The 20,895-nt window shown below is 46.3% G+C and overlaps 1 non-coding gene across 1 annotated transcript; it reads left to right on the top strand.

The window, feature by feature from the left end:
* The first annotated feature begins 20,622 nt into the window (after window positions 1-20,622).
* Window positions 20,623-20,694, top strand: Trnae-uuc (transfer RNA glutamic acid (anticodon UUC)). Its single transcript has one exon. It is a non-coding gene; the product is annotated as a tRNA-Glu (tRNA).
* The last annotated feature ends 201 nt before the right edge of the window (window positions 20,695-20,895 follow it).

Below are 20,895 nucleotides of genomic sequence, written 5' to 3'. Positions count from 1 at the left end.
TTTACCAATGTCACAAAGTCTATATACCTACGTTCAGTAATTATTCAGAAGTTTTCCTGTAGATTTTATTTTTGTTGGGAATAATAACCCTCCAGATTCAAAACGTAAACTGTCACCTGTAGTCATTGGTACGATTTCAGGTAAAATCCCTCTTTCAGTGTTATTAACAAACCTTTTATTTTCATGTTGGCTGTGCGTGCTCACACAGCTAGCCTCTTCGTATGTATCTTTAATATTCATTTGTTTGCAAGCGCTGCCAACGGTAGGCTATCCGTGGACGTGATAGTCACGGGTAATGATGGCAGCACTGCAGGAAGCAACTGACGCTGCTTTCCCCTCGCCCCTCCCCACCCCAACCCCTCGTAAAACTATCGTTCCCCATAAACACCGCGCGATTCGTCGACAGGCAGTATAGGGAGGACTGAAGTGACGGGAGGATGAATGACGTAGCGCCGATGTAGTGGGAGAGGGAGAGGGGGTGAGTGTGGAGTGTGCCATCTGTGAAGAGTTTGAAGTACCAGTTCATTGAAATTGAGTGGTTAGTTCACACTTCACTGGAGTGAAGCGTTCATTTGAACGACTCGTTCACGAGCTCCCCATCACTACCTGAGGCACCTCAGAAAGACTTGGCAGGAATGTCTCCACTGTACATGACTGCTCGCTGCGGTGGTCACGACAATGTACGGTCGCAAGAAGTCCGGGCTCCGGATGGCCACTCGGCACTACAGAAAGGGAAGACCGTCGTGTTCGGTACATGGCTTTGGCGCATCGTACTGTACGTGCAACACCAATCTGAGCAGCAGTGCGCACCAAAGTGATGCAACGAGCTGTTACAAATTGGTTACTTCGAGGAACAGCTCCGAGCCAGACGCCCTGTACCATACATTCCACTAACCCCAAACCACCGCCATGTACAGTGATGTCAGTAGAGAGCTCACTGGAGGGCAGGATACAGGTCTGTTTTGTTCTCTGATGAAAGTTGATTCTGCCTCGGTGCCAATGATGGCGGTGTGTTGGGCACAAGAAGCCCAGTTGATGGCGTGCAACCAACCTGTCTGCGTGCTAGATACACTGGACCTACACGTGGACTTATGGTTTGTGGTGAGATTTCGTCTGACAGCAGGAGCACTCTGGCCGTTATCCAACACACCCCGACTCCAAATTTCTGTGGCAGCCTGGTGACTGTACCTGTTGTGCCGCCACTCATGAACAGCACTCCAGTAGAGATGGGCAAAACTGTTCTTTTCAGAGATTGGATCAGAACTGTTCACTCCCTGAAATGAATTAGCTCTTTTTCATGACTCACCACTCATTTACAATAGAAAATAAATGGAAGGCACATTGCCCTTTAAACTTGGTTTATTCCAGTACTATACCTGTATTTTGATCTTATTTGATCCTATTTTGAAGTAACACAGATAATGAGTAAGAATTTTGTATTGTTTATTGAAATTTCCATGATATGACAAAGTTTTTGATTATTGATTTATTTTGCACTATCGTGGTTTTCTTGGTGATCGGAAAATGTTGTAACTTGAGATTTACATTAACAATATATTTGGCTATAATGAATTAAAATTTCATTAACCTCATACAAATACATCGCAAGCCATATATTTTTAAAGTGAACGTTTCCTTCCGAAGACGCCTAAAATCGCAAAATCCGTACCAGAATACAAAAAAAAAAAATAAATTTGACTGTAAAACGAAAGTGCTGCATATAGCCTTACGCAGAATAAAACAAGGAAAATATTGGTGTATCACATTTTGCGATACGTTTATCGGTTCGCTCGTAATTAAAGCGCAAATTCGAGTGTCCGTAATAAAAATCCTATAGTAAGAGGAGTCATCAGGAACCTAATCTAATCAGTTTAAACAAATAAAAATAAAATAAAAACAATTGATGTATACATAACATAATAATGTAATATACATAGCGGTATTACTACGAAGAACAATATCCAGTAGGGACGAACTCCGATGCAGAGGCGCTGAGTCGAGCAGGTCGAGCCACGAGCTGTATTACTGCGTGAGCTGAGACCGCAGAGACCAGAGTGACACCTGAGTCGCTTTGCTCAACGCTCTAGCTAGAGTCGAGATGGTGGGGTGAGCGTTGAGCGGGCGAGTTCCGAGGGTGGGGGGAGCGGTGAACTCACCCGCTCCGAGACAAATCGTCGGTTCCCTTGCGAGCAGGTTGTTGCAAGTAGTTCCTATGTTATCTGCTAGGTGGCTCTCTGCCCTGTTGCTCGCATCAACTGCCCAGAGGGCAGGACGTGCGACTGAAACGATCGCCGACAGAGTGCGATGCGAAGTTAAGCTGCACCAGACACTGCAAGCGGCAGACGACGCACAGAGACGGCACGGCATATGTGAAACACAAAATCCAATGGGGCACTGCACAATGCAGGCAGCCAAGGTAGAAGCAGGGCAGAGGCCGGCGCTGGCTGTGTTGTGTGGCGTGCACTGTGCTCTGACCAGCAGAGGCGCTGCTGATATGCTCCGTCTCTCTCTCTCTCTCTCTCTCTCTCTCTCTCTCTCTCTCTGTCGTGGGAAACGTTTGGAGCTACCGTTCTTTTTTTCTGAATCACTGATTGTTCACTCCTTTGAAAGATTGAACTCTATGAATTAGTTCAAGAGCGGATCCCCCATCTCTACACTCCAGAGGCTGTTTCCCAACGAGATAACATTCGGCCACATACCATTGTTGTAGCCCAGCATGCTCTACAGAGCGTCGACTTGCTGCCTCGGTCTGTTCGTCTGTCCCCAGTCGAGCACCTAGGAGACACGATCGAACGACAACTCCAGCGTCATCCAAAACAGTACCAACCGTCCCTGTATTGACGGACCCACTGTAACAGGCATGTCACGTTAGCCCACAAACTGACATCCGGCGCTTGTACCACACAATGCATGCACGTCTGCATGCTTGCATTCAACCTTCTGGCGGTTATATCGGTTATTAATGTACCAGCATTTCACATTTTCAATAGCTTATCTGAAGCTTACGTTATTCTGTGATCTTGCAGTGTTAATCACTTACAAACGATACCTAGACAGTGTATTCCACAAATTTCATTACTCTACATTAATTATTTTTCAGTGAATCTATTTTTTCCTGTCAGTTTCTATACATATAATCGGTAATTACCAGGATCGGGAAAATGACATGGAAGTATTAGGCCCTTTAAGGGGGGGTAGGACGTCAAACGGGCCGACTTGGAGCAGGAGAGGCACTACAGGACATTTTAATTTCTACTGTCTATACTTTTACAAATAAATTCAAAAACCTTGTCAGAATGACCAGGAAGGATTCAGGATTCACACTCATAGCAGTGGAAGTGCAAAAACGTAACAAAATAATTTTTGTACATGTGAAATTTCATCATTTATTCACTTACTTCTGGCTGCATTTGTTGCTATAGGTACACTTTTCTGCATAAGTGAGACTGTTGGATGAATTTTGCACAGCATACAAACCATACTTACAGGTGTCTGAAACTCTAGAATCTATTTAATTTAGAAAAAAATCTAAGTTTGTAGTTAATTATCTCAATTTTTACCACAGTTTTTAATAGATTTGGGAAATTCTAGAGTTTCATACACCTGTAAGTATGGTTTGTATGCTGTGCAAAATTCATCAATGAATCTCTCTTACTTGTGAAGAAAAATGTACCTATAGCAACAAATGTAGCCAACAGTAAGTGAAAAAATGATGAAATTTCATATTTTAAAAAAATATTATTTTGTTACGTTTTTGCACTTGTACTGCTACGAGTGTGAATCCTGAATCCTACCTGGTCATGCTGACAAAGTTTTATGAATTTAACGGTAAAAGTATAGACAGTAGAAAATAAAATGTCCTGTGGTGCCTCTCCTGCTCCAGGTCGGCCCGTTTGACGTCCTATCCCCCTTAACAAACATCATTTATCCTTTTGAAAACGAACATTTAGCAGCAGGTACCCTTTAAGAGAAATTTGTATGATAATTCCAAGTTAGTTTGTCATGTTAAGTTTTTCACGCTTGGAAGGCGTTCAAAATTGTGGATTACGCAGTTACTGCAGTACAATAATATTCTTTTAATGACCTTAAACAACATGCAAGAAGGTAATACTTTAACAATATTGGTTTTTAAAAAACTTTAAATAAACCAGGAAAATAATGAAACTGATCTCTAGACAAATTTCTGTAAACGAGCTCAAAATCAAAACATTAGGTAGACTCCCAAAAGAAAAATATTAACTAGTTAACGAGACATAAGAGTCCACCTTTACGGATTACCCAAAGGGTTTACACCTAATCATTTAAAACAAAATTTAGAACAAAGTTACATCATGTATTAAACAGAACAATAAGATTAAATGGAAAATTCTGTGTGCCAAGACAATTACTGAGATACAGTCGTCTTGACTGACGGAAAAATTTCATTTACGGTGCAAGTTAGAGAATACGATGTACTCAGTCAGTCAGCACAGTCAGTCAGAGCACGCGACTGCAAACGAATAGCAAGCCGCCTTAGGAAATGATCGAGAGAGCCTTCCACACGGCGGCAAGCGAGCTCGGCCAACACGGGACGCTTCGCCGGCGACTCAGTTGGAGCTGTCAACAAACACCGAACATAAATGTCTCACTGGATAACGCTACAGCTCCAAGTTATTGTTTAATGTAACCCTCGCACACTCACATTGACAGTGCGCCACAGAAATTGCATCACAATTGAAAACTACATGCTTCGTGGGGCCTTCTAACCAAGAGTCTAACATTGCCACTTTCAAGATAGGTAACACCTCCTGGGAGTCCATTAGCTCTTATCCGATGCACTGCTACCTGTTTACTCTATTTCTTGCACCCCTCATTGATGAAGCGACATTGAACTTGCAACACAATTGAAAAATATAGGCTGCATGGCAACTGCTCTCCAAGAAACTAACGTTGCTATTGTCACCGACTGCTCTCCAAGAAACTAACGTTGCTATTGTCACCGATGTAATCTTTCCTGGGAGCCAAGAGGCGCGTATCCGATATACTACTGGCCGTTTGCTGTATAACCCTCGCACCATCACATTGATGATGCGACACAGAAATTACAACACTATTGAAAACTACAGGCTTCGTGGCGACTTCTAACCAAGAGTCTAACATTGCGACGGTCACGGTAGGAAACACCTCCTGGGACTCCATTAGCTTGTATCCGATGTACTGCTCCGCGTTTACACTAATCCTTGCACCCCCTCACTGCCGAAGCGGCAAAGAAATTGCATCGCCATTGAAAATTATAGGCTGCATGGCAACTGATCTTCAAGAGACTAACGTTGCTACTGTAACTGTATGTAATCTTTCGTGGGAGCCAAGAGGCGCGTATCCGATGCACTACTGGCCGTTTGCTGCAACCCTCTCACCCTCACATTGATAATGCGACACAGAATGACATCAAGATTGAAAACTACAGGCTTCGTGTCGACGTCTAACCAAAAGTCTACTACTGCCGCGGTCACGATAGATAACATCTCCAGGGAGTCCATTAGCTTGTATACGATGCACTGCTACCTGTTTAATCCTTGCACCACCTCATTGCCGAAGCGACAATGAACTTGGATCGCGATTGTAAATTATTGGCTACATGACGACTGCTCTCCAAGACACTAACGTTGCTATTGTAACCGCATGTAATCTTTCCTGGGAGTCAACTAGCGAGTGTGCGATGCACTACTGGCCGTTTGATGTAACCCTCGCATCCCCACATTGATGATGCGACACAGAAATTACATCGTGATTGAAAACTTCAGGCTCCATGCCCGTTTATTGAAACCCTCGCACACTCACATAGACGGGGCGACACAGTAACTGCATCACGACTGAAAACTACAGGTTTCGTGGTGACTTCTAACCAAGATTCTAATATTGGGACGGTCACGATAGGTAACACCTTCTGGGAGTCCATTCACTTGTCTCCGATGCACTGCTACCTGTTTACTCTCATCCTTGCACCCCATCATTGCCCAAGCGGCAAAGAAGTTGCATCGCAATTGAAAATTATAGGCTGCATGGTAACTGCTGTCCAAGAGACTAATGTTGCTATTGTCACCGCATTAGTATTTCGTGGGAGCCAAGTAGCGAGTATCCAATGCACTACAGCCCGTTTAATATAAACCTCGCACAATCACTTCGACGTAGCGACAAAGAATTTGCATCGCAATTGAAAATTATAGGCTGTATAGCGACTGCTCTCCAAGAGACTAACGTTGATATTGTCACCGTATGTAATCTTTCTTGGAAGTCAACTAGCGCGTATCCGATGCACTACCGGTCATTTGCTGTAGCCATCCACCCTCACATTCATGATGCGACACAGAAATTACATCGCGATTCAAAACTACGGGCCCCATGGGGACTTCTCTCCAAGACCCTATTGTTGACACGGTCGACGTACGTACCTCTCCAGGGAGCCCAGTAGCTTGTATGCGTTTCACTACTGCCCGTTTATTGTAACCCTTGCACCCTCACATAGACGGCGAGACACAGAAATTGCATCACGACTAAAAACTACGGGCTTCGTGGCTACTTCTAACCAAGAATCTAATATTGCGACGACGGCCGCGGTGGTCTCGCGGTTCTAGGCGCTCAGTCTGGAGCCGCGCGACTGCTACGGTCGCAGGTTCGAATCCTGCCTCGGGCATGGATGTGTGTGATGTCCTTAGGTTAGTTAGGTTTAAGTAGTTCTAAGTTCTAGGGGACTGATGACCACAGATGTTAAGTACCATAGTGCTCAGAGCCATTTTTTTTAATTTTGCGACGGTTACGATAGGTAACACCTCCTGGGAGTCTATTAGCTCGTATACGATGCACTGCTACCTGTTTACTCTAATCCTTGCACCACCTCATTACGGAAGTGACAAAGAATTTGCGTCGCAATTGAAAATTATAGGCTGCATGGCAACTGCTGTCCAAGAGACTAATGTTGCTATTGTCACCACATGTAGTATTTTGTGGGAGCCAAGTAGGGAGTATCCGATGCACTACTGACCGTTTGCTGTAACCCTTGCATCCCCACATTAATAATGCGAACACAGAAATTCCATGGCGATTGAAAACTACAGGCTTCATGGCGACTTCTGTCCAAGTCACTGAAGCTGACACGGTCAACGTACGTAAGCTCTCCTGGGAGCGCAGCAGCTTGTATCCGATGCACAACTACTTGTATAAAGTAACACTCAAAACATCACTTTCAGAAAGCGACAAAGATGTTGCATCGCAGTTGAAAATAATGGGATGCATGACGACTGCTCTCCAAGAGACTAACGTTGCTATTGTCACCGTATGTAAACATTCTTGGGTGTCAACTAGCGCGTGTCCGATGCACTACTGGCCGTTTATTGTAACCCTCGCACCCTCACATAGATGGGGCGACACAGAAATTGCATCACGATTGAAAACTACAGGACTCGTGGTGACTTCTAACCAAGAGACTAATATTGCGACGGTCACGATAGGCAACACCTATTGGGAGTCCGTTAGCTTGTATGAGATGCACTACTACCTTTTTACTCTAATCCTTGCACCCCCCTCATTACCGAAGCGACGAACAAGTAGCATCGCAATATAAAATTATAAGCAGCATCGCAACTGCTCTTCAAGAGACTAATGTTCCTATTGTCACCGTATGTAATCTTTCGTGGGAGCCATGTAGCGAGTATCCAATGCAATACAGGCCGTTTAATGTAACCCTCGCATCCTCGCATTGATGATGCGAAATACAGTAGAAATTACATCGCGATTTAAAACTACAGGCTCCATGGCAACTTGTGTCCAAGACACTAAAGCTGACACGGTAAACGTACGTAACCTCTCCTGGGAGCCCAGAAGCTTCTATCCGATGCACTACTGTCCGTTTAAACTAACGCTCGCACCATCACTACCAGAAAGCGACAAAGAAATTTCATTGCAACTGAAAGTTATAGGATGCATGGATTGCTCTACAAGAGACAGACGTTGCTATTGTCACCGTATGTAACCTTTCCTGGGAGTCAAGTAGCGCGTATTAAATGCACTACTGGCCGTATGCTGTAACCTCCGCACCCTCACATTGATGCGATACAGAAATAACATCGCGATTGAAAACTACAGGCTCCATGGGTACTTCTCTCCAAGACCCTAAAGTTGACCTGGTCGACGTATGTAACCTCCCCTGGGAGCCCAGTACCTTGTATCCGATGCACTACTGCCCGCTTCCTTTAACCCTCGCACCATGATATTGACGGTGCGCCACAGAAATTGCATTACAATTGAAAACTACAGGCTTCGTGGCGACTTCTAACCAAGAGTCATATAAGACGATAGGTCACGATAGGTAACACCTCCTGGGAGTCCATAAGCGTGTATCCTTTGCACTGCTACCTGTTTACGCTAATCCTTGCACCCCCTCATTGTCGAAAAGACAAAGAACTTGCATCACGATCGAAAATTATAGGCTGCAATGCAACTGCACTCCAAGAGACGAACGTTGCTATCCTAACTGTATGTACTCGTAATCTTTCGTGGGAGCCAAGTAGCGTGTATCCGATGCACTACTGGCCGTTTGCTGTAACCCTCGCACCCTCACATAGATGCTGCGACACAGAAATTAAATCGCGATCGAAAATCCAGGCTCAATGCAGAATTCTCTACAAGATAACAAAAGTTGACACTTTCGACGTACGTAACCTGTCCTGGGAGCTTAGTATCTTGAATCCGATGCACTACTGCCCGTTTAAAATAACCTTCACACCATCCCTTTGTCGAAGCGACAAAGAACTTGCATCGCAATTCACAATTATAGGCTATATGAGGACTACTCTCCAAGAGACTAACGTTACTCTTGTCACCGTATGTAACCTGTCCTGGGTGCCAAGTAGCGCGTATAATATGCACCACAGGCCGTTTGCTGTGACACTCGCACCGTCACATTGATAATGCGACACAGAAAGAAAATCGCGATTGAAAACTACAGCCTTCATGGCGACTTCTCTCCAAGTCACTAAAGTTGACCTGGTCGACGTATGTATCCTCTCCTGGGAGCCCAGTAACTTGTATCCGATGCACTACTGCCCGTTTCGTTTAACCCTCGCACTATGATATTGACGGTGCGCCACAGAAATTGCATCACAATTGAAAACTACAGGCTACGTGGCGACTTCTAACCAAGAATCTTACATTGCTACGGTCACGATAGGTAACACCTCCTGGGAGTCCATCAGCGTGTATCCTTTGCACTGCTTCCTGTTTACGCTAATCCTTGCACCCCCTGATTGTCGAAACGACAAAGAATTTGCATCACGATTGAAAATTATAGGCTGCATGGCAACTGCTCTCCAAGAGACTAACGTTGCTATTGTCACCGTATGTAATCTTTCGTGGGAGCCAAGCAGCGTCTGGCGTAAGGTCAGTCGCTTGACGGCGCGTTTCGGCAAGGGCCTGCCCGTTGCCGGCGCGCCGTAAGGCATGGAAGCTCGCACTGGGGCGTATCGCTTCCAGTCGGGTGTGCCGCGGCAGTCCTCACTCGGGGAAGTGATGCGTCTCTCATAGCCTCTCCTTCCCAAGTGGCTCTTTCCGCCTTCCCGTGGTGTCAGATGTTAAGCTCGGCATTCTGCCTTGCGCCAAATGGGAGAGCTGCGACCCAACCCGATGCGAAAGCGAAGGGTGCGTGGCACAGGGGGAGCTGTGTCGAGGCACCGAACACCAGTCCCTTCTGTTCGCAGGGCACAGACCAGCACGTGCTCTGCATGCCGGCGATCTCGTTTGTCGGCGTGGGATCGCGGCGCGAGTCGGCAAGGGCGCTTCGCCGCGCCCCTGGGTAACCGGGGCGTGTCCTGCCAAACCCAGGAGGTGGTGACATCGCCTGGGCCAGGTTAGATGGGTCCAGACCGCCGAACGTCTGGGGGACCGGCCCGCCACCTGAGCAGGAGTGAGTCCCTGGCCGAGAGGTGGAAACTCGGGCTGGCAGCTGGCGAAGGGCGAGAGGTGCATCAGCCTCTCCGGAGTGCGGGGTGCAGTTGCCGAGGAGCGTCGCGTGAAATAGTCGATGACGAAGTCACCGAGGGGGACCAGTGCACTGGCGACGGTGCGTTGAACCCGGCAGCTCGGAAGTGCCCTTGACCTAGGGGCGAGGTCGGTGGGCGAGCTGCAGAAGTCCCTCCCCTCCCCCCCCCCCCCCCCCCATGCCAGAGAAGCCGGTCCGGGGTAAGAGACGGGCTCCCACCTTTTTCATCACTCGTTGTAATCATGGCTACAAATGAAACGAGTGATTCGTGTGCGCCTCAATGGGCTTCCGCTGCGCCTGATCCCTCTCCCCAGGACGAGCTGGGACAGGCAGAGAATGAGTCAGTGATGCAGAGATACTCCAGAATCACGTCGCTCATGGAGCAACAAATAAAGAATGGCAAGATAAGCCAAGCTGGACTTGCCATAATCAAAAATGAGCTGGCAGCATGGGCTATTGCCCACGCTAAACTTGAAGGTAGGGTGGAAGAACTTGAAAAGGAGAATGACAGATTAAGGAGGCAACCGGCAAAGACGTGGGCGGCCGTGGCCGCGCAAGCGCCCACTAAGCGCCCACAAAGCACGACCAGAGACACTATTGACAAATTGAAAAAAAGAACAGATATAGCAGTCTTCCTCAGGACGCTGCCTGGGCAGGATACAAGCGTCAAAAAAATACAAGAACTATTTACAAAAAATATAGACCCCGTTAAAGACAAAATCAGAATTAAAAAGGTAAAACCGAGCAGAAATCCTGTTATAGTCGAAGTTGCCTCCGAGGAAGACAAAGACAAACTGTTGAATAACCAGACACTGAACTCGGTGGTTAAATGTGAACCACCGAGAAAAAGAAATCCTCTCGTCATACTATATGACGTTCCCACGATCATGACAAATGAAGAACTCCTAGAAACAATTAGACAACAAAACTTTGATGAAATAAATGAAGAAGAATTTAAGAGCTGCTTTAAGTTAAAATTTAAGACTGGGCCACGGGGTCGTGATGTTGTTCATCACGTCGCCGAAGTATCAGCGCCAATGTGGAAGAACATAACAACAATGGGCAGACTATATGTTGGTTTTCATGCCATCAATACAAGGGATTATGTCGTGGTACCTCGTTGCCACAACTGTGGTGACTTGGATCACATCTTAAGGCTGTGCACCAGGGAGCCGGCGCACACTAAGTGTGGGGAAAACGGTCACAGCCGCAAAGACTGCAAGGCGGCGGCACTTTGCATACCATGCAAGACTCGAGGGAAAAAGTCTTGCGGAGCCACAGGCAGGAATTGCCTGACATACAGAATGTTGGAGCAGAGATTAATCTCCAGAACTGATTATGGTTGAGCCCGGCATACCGAACAGGATGCCAAAGCGAAAGTCCCCGAGCAAAAGGAGGAGGGATGCCATGAGGGCAAATAGATTCAAGGATTTTTTGAGGTCGCTTTCGGGCGCCACTAAAATTGAGACAAAAGACCAAGCTATGCAAACTCAATTTCCAACAATGGACATAGGTATACAGACCAATATCCCTCTCATGGCTGAAACTCTCTCCTCTGGAAGCCGGGGAACAAAGCCGAAACTACACCAACAACGGCAAGGGCTTCCTGTAGCTGTGGCAACTTCTAAAGACAATTATACAAACAAACAACCTATTCAAGAAAACATAGTGACAAGCTCAAGCATGAGCCCCACTATACAAGGCACACCAATAGTTAGACTACCACCGGTCGACCCGGTTAGGGTGTACCCTAACTTGGGGTACACCATGCAACTATCTAGACTGGAGCAGCCGGCTACCCTGACCACTGCCTTACGACATGTGGTCCGCGTAGGACATGAAGACGGCAGGAACATAACCTCCTCGGTTATGGAGGCTGTTGACAGAATCCAGCTAAAATCAGTGAATCTCCCCACCAACTCTGAAGCCTTGCGAGACCTGCTCAAGAAAGTGTTCGAAAGACGAGGTGAGAAATTTGATCTTGACGACATTTACCAACAATCAGTAATAGCACATGGATGAATTGCATTCGACTGGAGTAAGACATGGCCACATGACCGAATACATACGTACTTCCCCTAATGACAAAAATAACTATTGGACAGCTTAACACTCACAACAGCAGACTCGTAATGCAGGAGCTCCGAAGGGAGGTGGAGGAGAGGAGACTAGATGTACTCTGTCTACAGGAGCCATACTCCCTGGCTGGGAAAATAGCTTTTGCTGCTGCGAGCTGGCAAATAGTCAGCAGAGGGGATGACCCGAAGGCAGCGATTATAATCACAAATAAACTTTTGAGAGGCACCACACTCTCACAGTTCACAACTAGCCACTGTAACGTCGTGGAGCTTCAATCCCCTATGGGAATCATAACTCTCATAAACATGTATTTTCAGTATGGAGACAACATAGAACATTACATAGACCACCTAGCGAGAGTTACCACGGCGTTGCGGGGAAGAAAAGTTGTAATAACAGCCGACATTAATGCAAAATCCCTCCTGTGGTACAGTGGCACAAGAGATGCTAATGGTGAAAAAGTCGAGGAACTTATTATGGCATCACAACTTGTGGTGGCCATCAGGCCTGGCAATCCTCCTACCTACGCTGCAGGAGGAGGACAGGGCACAAATATTGATGTCACCCTTGTAACTCCAAACACAGTTAACAATCTTCAAAACTGGAGAGTCACAGAGAATGCCCCCACAAGCGACCACAATCTGATAACTTTCACCTTAGGAGAAAGAGAGTGCCGCTGGGCCACGGAGTGGGAAGTACAACTAAATTACAGAAGAGCCGACTGGGAACGCCTAGCGAGGGAGTGTGACATTCCTCCATCACCGGAAGGTGACATGCATCTGGACATGGACGTAGACCAGAGAGCAGAGGAACTGGTGAACGCAGTGACAAGAGCAGTGAGGGCCATGGAGGCCTCTCCGTCACCATGGTCTACTGAACTAGGAGAACTGCGTCAATCTGTCAGAAGGCTGAGGAGGCACTACCGGCGCAGTGTCGTCTGGCAGAAACGACAAAGGTGGCAGTTGCTATACAGGGAGGAAAAGCGGAAGTTCCAAAAGGAACTGCGTGAAGTTAGGATGAGAAGCTGGGAAAACTTTGTGCTCAACCAGCTAGTCATGGACCCATGGGGGCTTCCATGTAAGTTGGTGAGAGAAAAAAATCCGCTCTCCTCTGGAGCTATGAACAGTCAGGTACGGGGACAGGATGACGGAGTCCTGGCAGGAGACTGCGGGGGTCCTCCTCCGGTCCGTGTTGCCTGATGACAGTTCAGATGGGGAGACAGAGGGGCAGAAACAACTCAGAGATGAAGACCAAGAGCATACATTAATGAGACGGCTGTCTACCCCTTCTCAGAGGAGGAGGTAGCAAACATTCTGTCAGTAAAACAATGCTGTATATTTCTGAAGGGTGCACATGTGAAATATATACTCATGACTTATTCATAGCGACACCAAAATTGTGGTCTACAATTACTCGCTAAAAGAAAATGGCGTGCTTCTCACTCGTTCACTAGCTGAGCGCGAATACTTCCTTGCTACTACTGGTACAAGAAAAAATGGTTCAATGGCTCTGAGCACTATGGGATTCAACTCTCAGGTCATTAGTCCCCTAGAACTTAGAACTAGTTAAACCTAACTAACCTAAGGACATCACACACATCCATGCCCGAGGCAGGATTCGAACCTGCGACCGTAGCGGTCGCGCGGTTCCAGACTGTAGCGCCTAGAACCGCTCGTCCACAGCGGTCGGCTCCTGGGAGTCCAACAGCATGCATCGGATGCACTACTCCCCCTTTACTGTAACCCTCGCACACTCACATTGCAGATGCGACACAGATATTGCATGGTGATTCAAAACTACAGTCTCCGTGGAACCCACTTTTCAAGAGACTAACGTTGCTACGGTTACCACACATAACCACTCCTGAGATTCCTGTAGCTTGTATCCGATGCACTATTGCCCGTTTATTGCAACCCGTGCCCCCCCCCCCCCCCTCATTGACGATGCGACATAGAAATTGCATCGTGTTTGAAAACTACATACTCCATGGCGACATGTCTCCAAGTGACTAAGGTTACTACGGTACTGTACATAACGTCTCCTGAGAGTCCAGTAGCTTGAATCCGATGCACTTCTGCCCGTTTACAGTAACCCTCGCACCCAGATACTGGCGATGCGGCACAGAAATTGCATCGCTACTGAAAACTGCAGGCTCCATGCCGACTACTTTCCAAGAGACAAAGGTTGCTATGGTCACCGTACGTAACCTCTTCTGGGAGTCCTGTAACTTGTATCCGATGCACTACTACCCGTTCTGATAAACCTTTTTCATTTGTTACTTTTATGTTTTCGTCTTCTTTAAAGGCAAAGCGAAAAGATGAGCGGTTGCCCAGCGTAGATCGTGTGCAACCGTAGTGTATTTATGATTTTCGGCTGTTAAAAAACAGAGGCGTTTTTCTTGTAGCAGCCGGCCGTAGTGGCCGTGCGCTTCTAGTCGCTGCAGTCTGGAACCGCGAGACCGCTACGGTCGTAGGTTCGAATCCTGCCTCGGGCATGGATGTGTGTGATGTCCTTAGGTTAGTTAGGTTTAACTAGTTCTAAGTTCTAGGGGACTAATGACCTGAGAGTTGAATCCCATAGTGCTCAGAGCCATTGAACCATTTTTTCTTGTACCAGTAGTAGCAAGGAAGTATTCGCGCTCAGCTAGTGAACGAGTGAGAAGCACGCCATTTTCTTTTAGCGAGTAATTGTAGACCACAATTTTGGTGTCGCTATGAATAAGTCATGAGTATATATTTCACATGTGCACCCTTCAGAAATATACAGCATTGTTTTACTGACAGAATGTTTGTGTGAGTTATTATTTCAAATAGTACGATAATTAGAAGAACTGAAGGCCACCTGTGTACTACGGACTCTTCCGAAGATCCGAGAAGCTCAAAAGGAACATGGTAAAGATTTGGAAGGTGAACATTGCGACCATAATGAAGGGTAAACAGAAATATACTGCGGAGAATGAAACTACTTCCACTCTGCAAAATAATATGAACCAATACGAACTTCTTTTCAGGCGTAACTCGGCCGGAGTGGCCGTGCGGTTCTAGGCGCTGCAGTCTGGAACCGAATGACCACTACGGTCGCAGGTTCGAATCCTGCCTCGGGCAATGATGTGTGTGATGTCCTTAGGTTGGTTAGGTTTAATTAGTTCTGAGTTCTAGGCGACTGATGACCTCTGAAGTTAAGTCGCATAGTGCTCAGAGCCATTTGAACCATCTGAACCAGGCATAACTCAGCTTATTGTGCTTCACATTCATACCGAAAAATTAATCTCATTAAATCAATACATTTTCAAAAGCCACATAACTCATCATGTTATTATAATTTTTCCATTATTTTATTATATTATTCCGTTTTCTGTAAGCATCGCACCCTCATATAGACGATGTAACCAAGTTGTATCGCGATTGAAAACTACGCGCTCCATACCGAATTCTCTCCAAGAGACTAACGTCGGTATGGTCACCGTACTGACCTCTCCTGGGAATCCAGTAGCTTGTAACCGAGACACCATTGCCCATTTCCTGTAACCCTCGCACACTCACATTGAGGATGCAACACAGAAATTGCGTCGCGATTGAAAACTGCTGCCCCATGGCCACGTCTCTCCAAGAGAGTAACCTTGCTACGGTCACCATACGTAACCTGTCCTGTGAGTCAAGTAGCTTGAATCACATGCACTACTGCACATTTAATTTAGCCCTCGCACCCTCACATTGACGATACTACACAGAAATTCCATCACAACTGATAAACACAGTCTCCATGGCGACTTTTATCCAATAGACTTAACGTTGCTACGGTACTGTAAATAACCTCTCCTGGGAGCCCATTAGCTTGAATCCGATGCACTACTGCCTGGTGTAATGGTCGCCTAGTTGTAGATATTGCTAATTGCTATAATCGCACTATTTCAGTCCCATTTACGGAGCTTGTTAGCACTTGATGTTAGGTTGGCACCATTAAAATGTATTGTGCTGTGGTAATCGCTGCTACTTGCTGGATCGCTGCCGTGTGTCGATGCTGATGCTGGCTCTAAATCTGGTTGTCTAGGGTTAAAAACATGAGGTCCCGTGTTTTTTATGTGCTTTTGATGATAAAGAACGAGCGAAACCAACAAATATGTAAACTTCAAATATTTATTACTCTGGTGGCCATCTTAATTCCACTGTCCACCAAAGACCATGACACAACACAAAGTAGTACTTCCTTTACATGTTCTTTGCATTGTTTATCCACCTCAAACAATAACACACAAACACACTTTACCAAAGTGACATTCCGACTGCCTCTCGACCCTTCTTGCTGCTTGTATTTATAACATTGTCAAATAACTACTAAAAAGAGATATAGTTTATAAGTCACATGTACATCTGTTATCATAATTTGTGCAGAAAAGTTATTAATTTGCATCGAGTGACATAATTTAACATGTTATTAAAATGACAGACAGATTTGTTGACTTGACAGAATAATTCTTTGTTACAAAAAGGCCGTTTTTTAGAAGTTTGTCAATTGACTTCTCTAATTTGCATAAATAAGTAAATAACATGAATTATTAAGAATTGCATTGGTTTTCGTCTAAAATAGGATTGATTACATGAATACTGAGTAAAAACGCTCCTAGTGAACAAATAGGTTTCACTGGGTGATTTTTATTTAAGGAGATCCAAAATACCTAAGTTGGCCACTATTTTTCGTACTTCATATTAATTATTTAAGATGAACTTAGTGCTTTACATGATGACATTTGCTGTATCAGTGATCAAGTGATATAAACTTTTGTGTGGGTCAGTTATTCAGTATAATTTAATGGGTTGATTGCTTATGGAGACATGTTATGCAATCATTGTTAACATACACAATAACTTTTCTATAATCATAAATACTCGTTAAACTGGTTGAATTAGGAGGGTATCGCATACTTCGATAAAGTAAAGCCTTTAATATGTTCCGTTACACTGGTTACTGTAGCCATCGCACCCTCACATTGACAATGCGAAGCAGATATTGTATCACGATTGAAAACTACAGGCTTCAAAGCGACTTCTATCCAAAAGAGTAACGTTGGGATGGTGATTGTACGTAACCTCTCGTGGGAGTCCACTAGCTCGAATCCGCTGCACTACTGCCCGTTTACTGTAACCGACGCACCGTCACATTGACGATGCGATACAGAAATTAGAACGCGTTTCAAAAATACATGCTCCATGGCGACGTCTCTGCAAGTGACTAAGCTTGCTAAGGTACTGTACATAAGCTCTCCTGGGAGACCTGTAGCTTGTATCCGATGCACTACTGCCCGTTTACAGTAACCCTCGCACCGTCATCTTAACGATGCAACACAGAACTTGCATCCAGAAAAAAACTACAGGCTCCATGGCGTCTTCTCGTCAAGAGATTAACGTTGCTACGGCCACTGTCTGTAACCTCTAATTTGTGTTGAGTAGTTTGTATCCGATGCACTTCTGTCCCTTTACAGTAATCCTCGCACCCAGACACTGACGATGCGACAGAGATATTGTATCGCGGCTGAAAACTACAGGCTCCATGTCGACTTTTCTCCGAGAGACTAACGTTGCTATGGTCACCTTACGTAAAATCTCCAGGGTGTACAGTGGCTTGTATAACAGGCGCCATTACACATTTAATGTAACCCTCCCACCTTCACACTGACGACGCGACACAGAAATTGCATTGCTATTGAAAACTCCATGCTGCATGGCGACTTGATCCAAGAGACTAACGTTGATTTGGTTGCCGTACGTAACATCTGATGGGAGTCCACGTGTCCGATACACTACTGCACCTTCACACCCTCAGACTGTCGTTCAACACTGAAATTGCACCGCGTTTGAAAACGAAAGACTCCATGGAGACATGTCTCCAAGTGCCTAAGGTTGCTACGGTACTGTACAAAACCTCTCCTAGGAGTCTAGTAGCTTGAATCCGATGCATTTCTGTCCGTTGGAAGAAACGCTGGATCTAACACGGAGGCTTATCGCCAATCGTTCTTCCCGCAAACCTTTTTGCGTCTGGATCAGGAAGGTACCCTCCGCAACACACAGCAATGTGGCTTGCCTAGTGTAGACGGATGTTCAGCTGTATAAGAGCAGTGAGATATGCTACTTGTAAGCTCTTACAGCTGAACGGAAATAGGATTTTAATTGCACGTGTTTGAAGTTGCAACTATCAGAGACCTAACATTGCCCACGTTAAATACGATAATGAAGTATCTTGTGTAAAGAAATACTACATTTAAGTTAACCACGTAACGTGCAACTATGTAAATGCGGTGCAACGATGCTAGCCAGCAAACCATCTCGCCGTAATCAAGAAGAAAGTCGCTTCCCTGTGACCATGGCATTCCTACAAGACGAAGCGCCTATACTGAACAGATCAGCAGGTCTTCACAGCAGCAAGCTGAAGCAGGCTGTGTGCAGCCCGAAGCGACCCCTTGTCTGCCGACCCGACGGCTGCCATCAAGATTTCTTATTGGCTCCCTTGTGGCGCAGCTCAGGCGACTTGTCGAGACCCAACACACCGTATTCAGCCAGCGACATACTGCTCCAGGCGACAGCTGGGTGGCTACCGGCTGTCCGAGAGAGCCAAGCACCTACTGACGCATGCACGAATTCGTCGGCAAGAAATTTGCGTAACATACGTGAAGCATTAGAACCAGCCTGCTGCACGTGGATTTTCCTACCTAGAGTGGCAGCATTTTGATTTAACATCACAGGATCATAATATATAATACTTCGTAGTTATACATGCTAAGCTGCAGTGCGCTTCTGGTAAATCGACTAGTGCGGCCCGTCAGATTTAAGAAGCGTGACTGCAAAACTATCAGAAATTACTGTTAAACATGTTGGCTCTAAGGGCATCAAAATCACCGGATATTAGAGTTAATGAACGTTTCCCTGCAGTATACTAATTTCTGCTTTTTAATTTGAGGAGATGCGTAACAAATTATTTATCCTGTTTTTATCGCTGACTCAAAACGCACAATAGCATAATTGATGGCGATGCGTGACACTATCCTTGGTAAAACAGAAGAAATATAGAATGAACGGAAGAATGAAAAAACAATGAAAGGAACAATTTCGGTTCTGTAAGACAACATACGGCGACGGTGAACGGCTTACGGCAGCACGTCGTCACGATCTCACGGGGACAACTGAACTCCCTCCCCCAGTCCGCCGTTTCTCGCCACAGCGCGGAAGACGCGCTCTCTGCCGTTGTCACTCGGCGGCTTCTTTCCCAACTGCCGTCCCTCAGGCAAAACGGCCGGCTCCCTTTCGATTAATGACGTTAAGCAGAGGTGGGCGTGGTTAGTGATTAGATGGGTGATAGGCGGGCACTCTGCGTGCTATTGGACCTTTCCACCTTCACCCCCACCCTCCCCCTTTTGTGTTACAGTGTTGATGTGCTGTGATGCCTCCCTCAGCAATTTAAATTACGTTAACATATGATCCAAAATTTAAAGAGGTTGTTTGCAAAAAGAGCGAAGGTAAAGTGCCAGAACGACTTTGGCAGTAACACAACCGTACGAATCCACAGATAATTTCTCAAATATCGTAGATAACACTGTAGCGAAGCAGTGAGATTTCCGAAATTTGTAAATGAAAATTTAGCGTTTCGTATTGAAAAGGAAAGGTATTCTTGATTACCTTATTTCTCGCAGCCGATTGTAGTACTTCTCCTCTCATATGGGCCCCACCGCCGATGAGACGAGCATATACTACCCGCGCCGCAACACTTAGCAATTTCGAGGGTCGCTTGGTGTTGAACACACACTATTGCGGTACGCGAAAATGACAATGCTCCTGCGGTGGCCGGGAACGGAACCCGGATCAACTGCTTGGGAAGCAACCATGCTGACCGTTACACCACCACCGCACCGCGCTGCAGGCCTCCTGTGTCGTGATCCGTTGCTGCCCCTGCCGCCATCAGAGGCCGAAGCGAATCTGCAGCAGGCGCCCTGCCCGCCAAGCACATCCGAGCTCTTTGCCACGCTGCTTCCAGGGCGTTGCACTGTAACTAGACGCAGGATTGACTTCCGCTGAGAAGTCCACCCTTTCGGGCTCGGCATGGTGGGACAAGAATTCTGAAATTAGTGAGGCTGGCGGTGGCGAGTATTGCTGTGTGCCTCCCTGGCGCAGCGGGCAGCGCGTGTCATCTTCTTAAGGGCGTACGTTCGATCCTCACCTCAGCCATCTCATTTTCTCTCCACGACGGTGAAACGCACAGCATACTTTTTTCGAGGTAAGGCCGTATTTGCCGTTTATTACCACCTAGGCTTCTTTGCGTCAACGTGAGAGTGTTTGTTTCCAGTTATTCCTAATTACAGTTTTGCTAGTTGCACTCGAGACTGAAAGCTATGTTTGTGTAGTACGACCTGAGCGCTTTGGGAGTGAGTAAGCGGGATCGTGGTGGCGGACAGAGTTGAGCGTTGGCGCCATATCCGGCCGTAAAGTTGCGTGGAGGAGAAGTATTTCTGGACGCATACACACGTAGTGGACCCTTGAGGTATGTCCGGTATGGTCTAGTGGCTAGGATACCTGACTTTCACCCAGGAGGCCCGGGTTCGATTCCCGGTACCGGAACGTGAATGTTCTGGGCTGAGATGAGAAAACTTCTCACGGCCGTTTTTCGTCTTCGTGGTGTTGCTGCTCTGGGTTCAAAGTATAAGGTGAGAGAAAGTCAAGAAAAAGAGATACATTCGCTCGTGAATGGCGGGGACGTAAAGTTGTGTGGAGGAGAGATATTTTTGGAGGCATACATACCCAGTGGATCCGTGCGGTATG

This window comes from Schistocerca cancellata, chromosome 9 (assembly GCF_023864275.1).
Source record: "Schistocerca cancellata isolate TAMUIC-IGC-003103 chromosome 9, iqSchCanc2.1, whole genome shotgun sequence".
Lineage (NCBI taxonomy): Eukaryota > Metazoa > Arthropoda > Insecta > Orthoptera > Acrididae > Schistocerca > Schistocerca cancellata.
The sequence above is the reverse complement of the archived record's forward strand: the minus strand, read 5'-3'. Positions and strand labels throughout refer to the sequence as shown.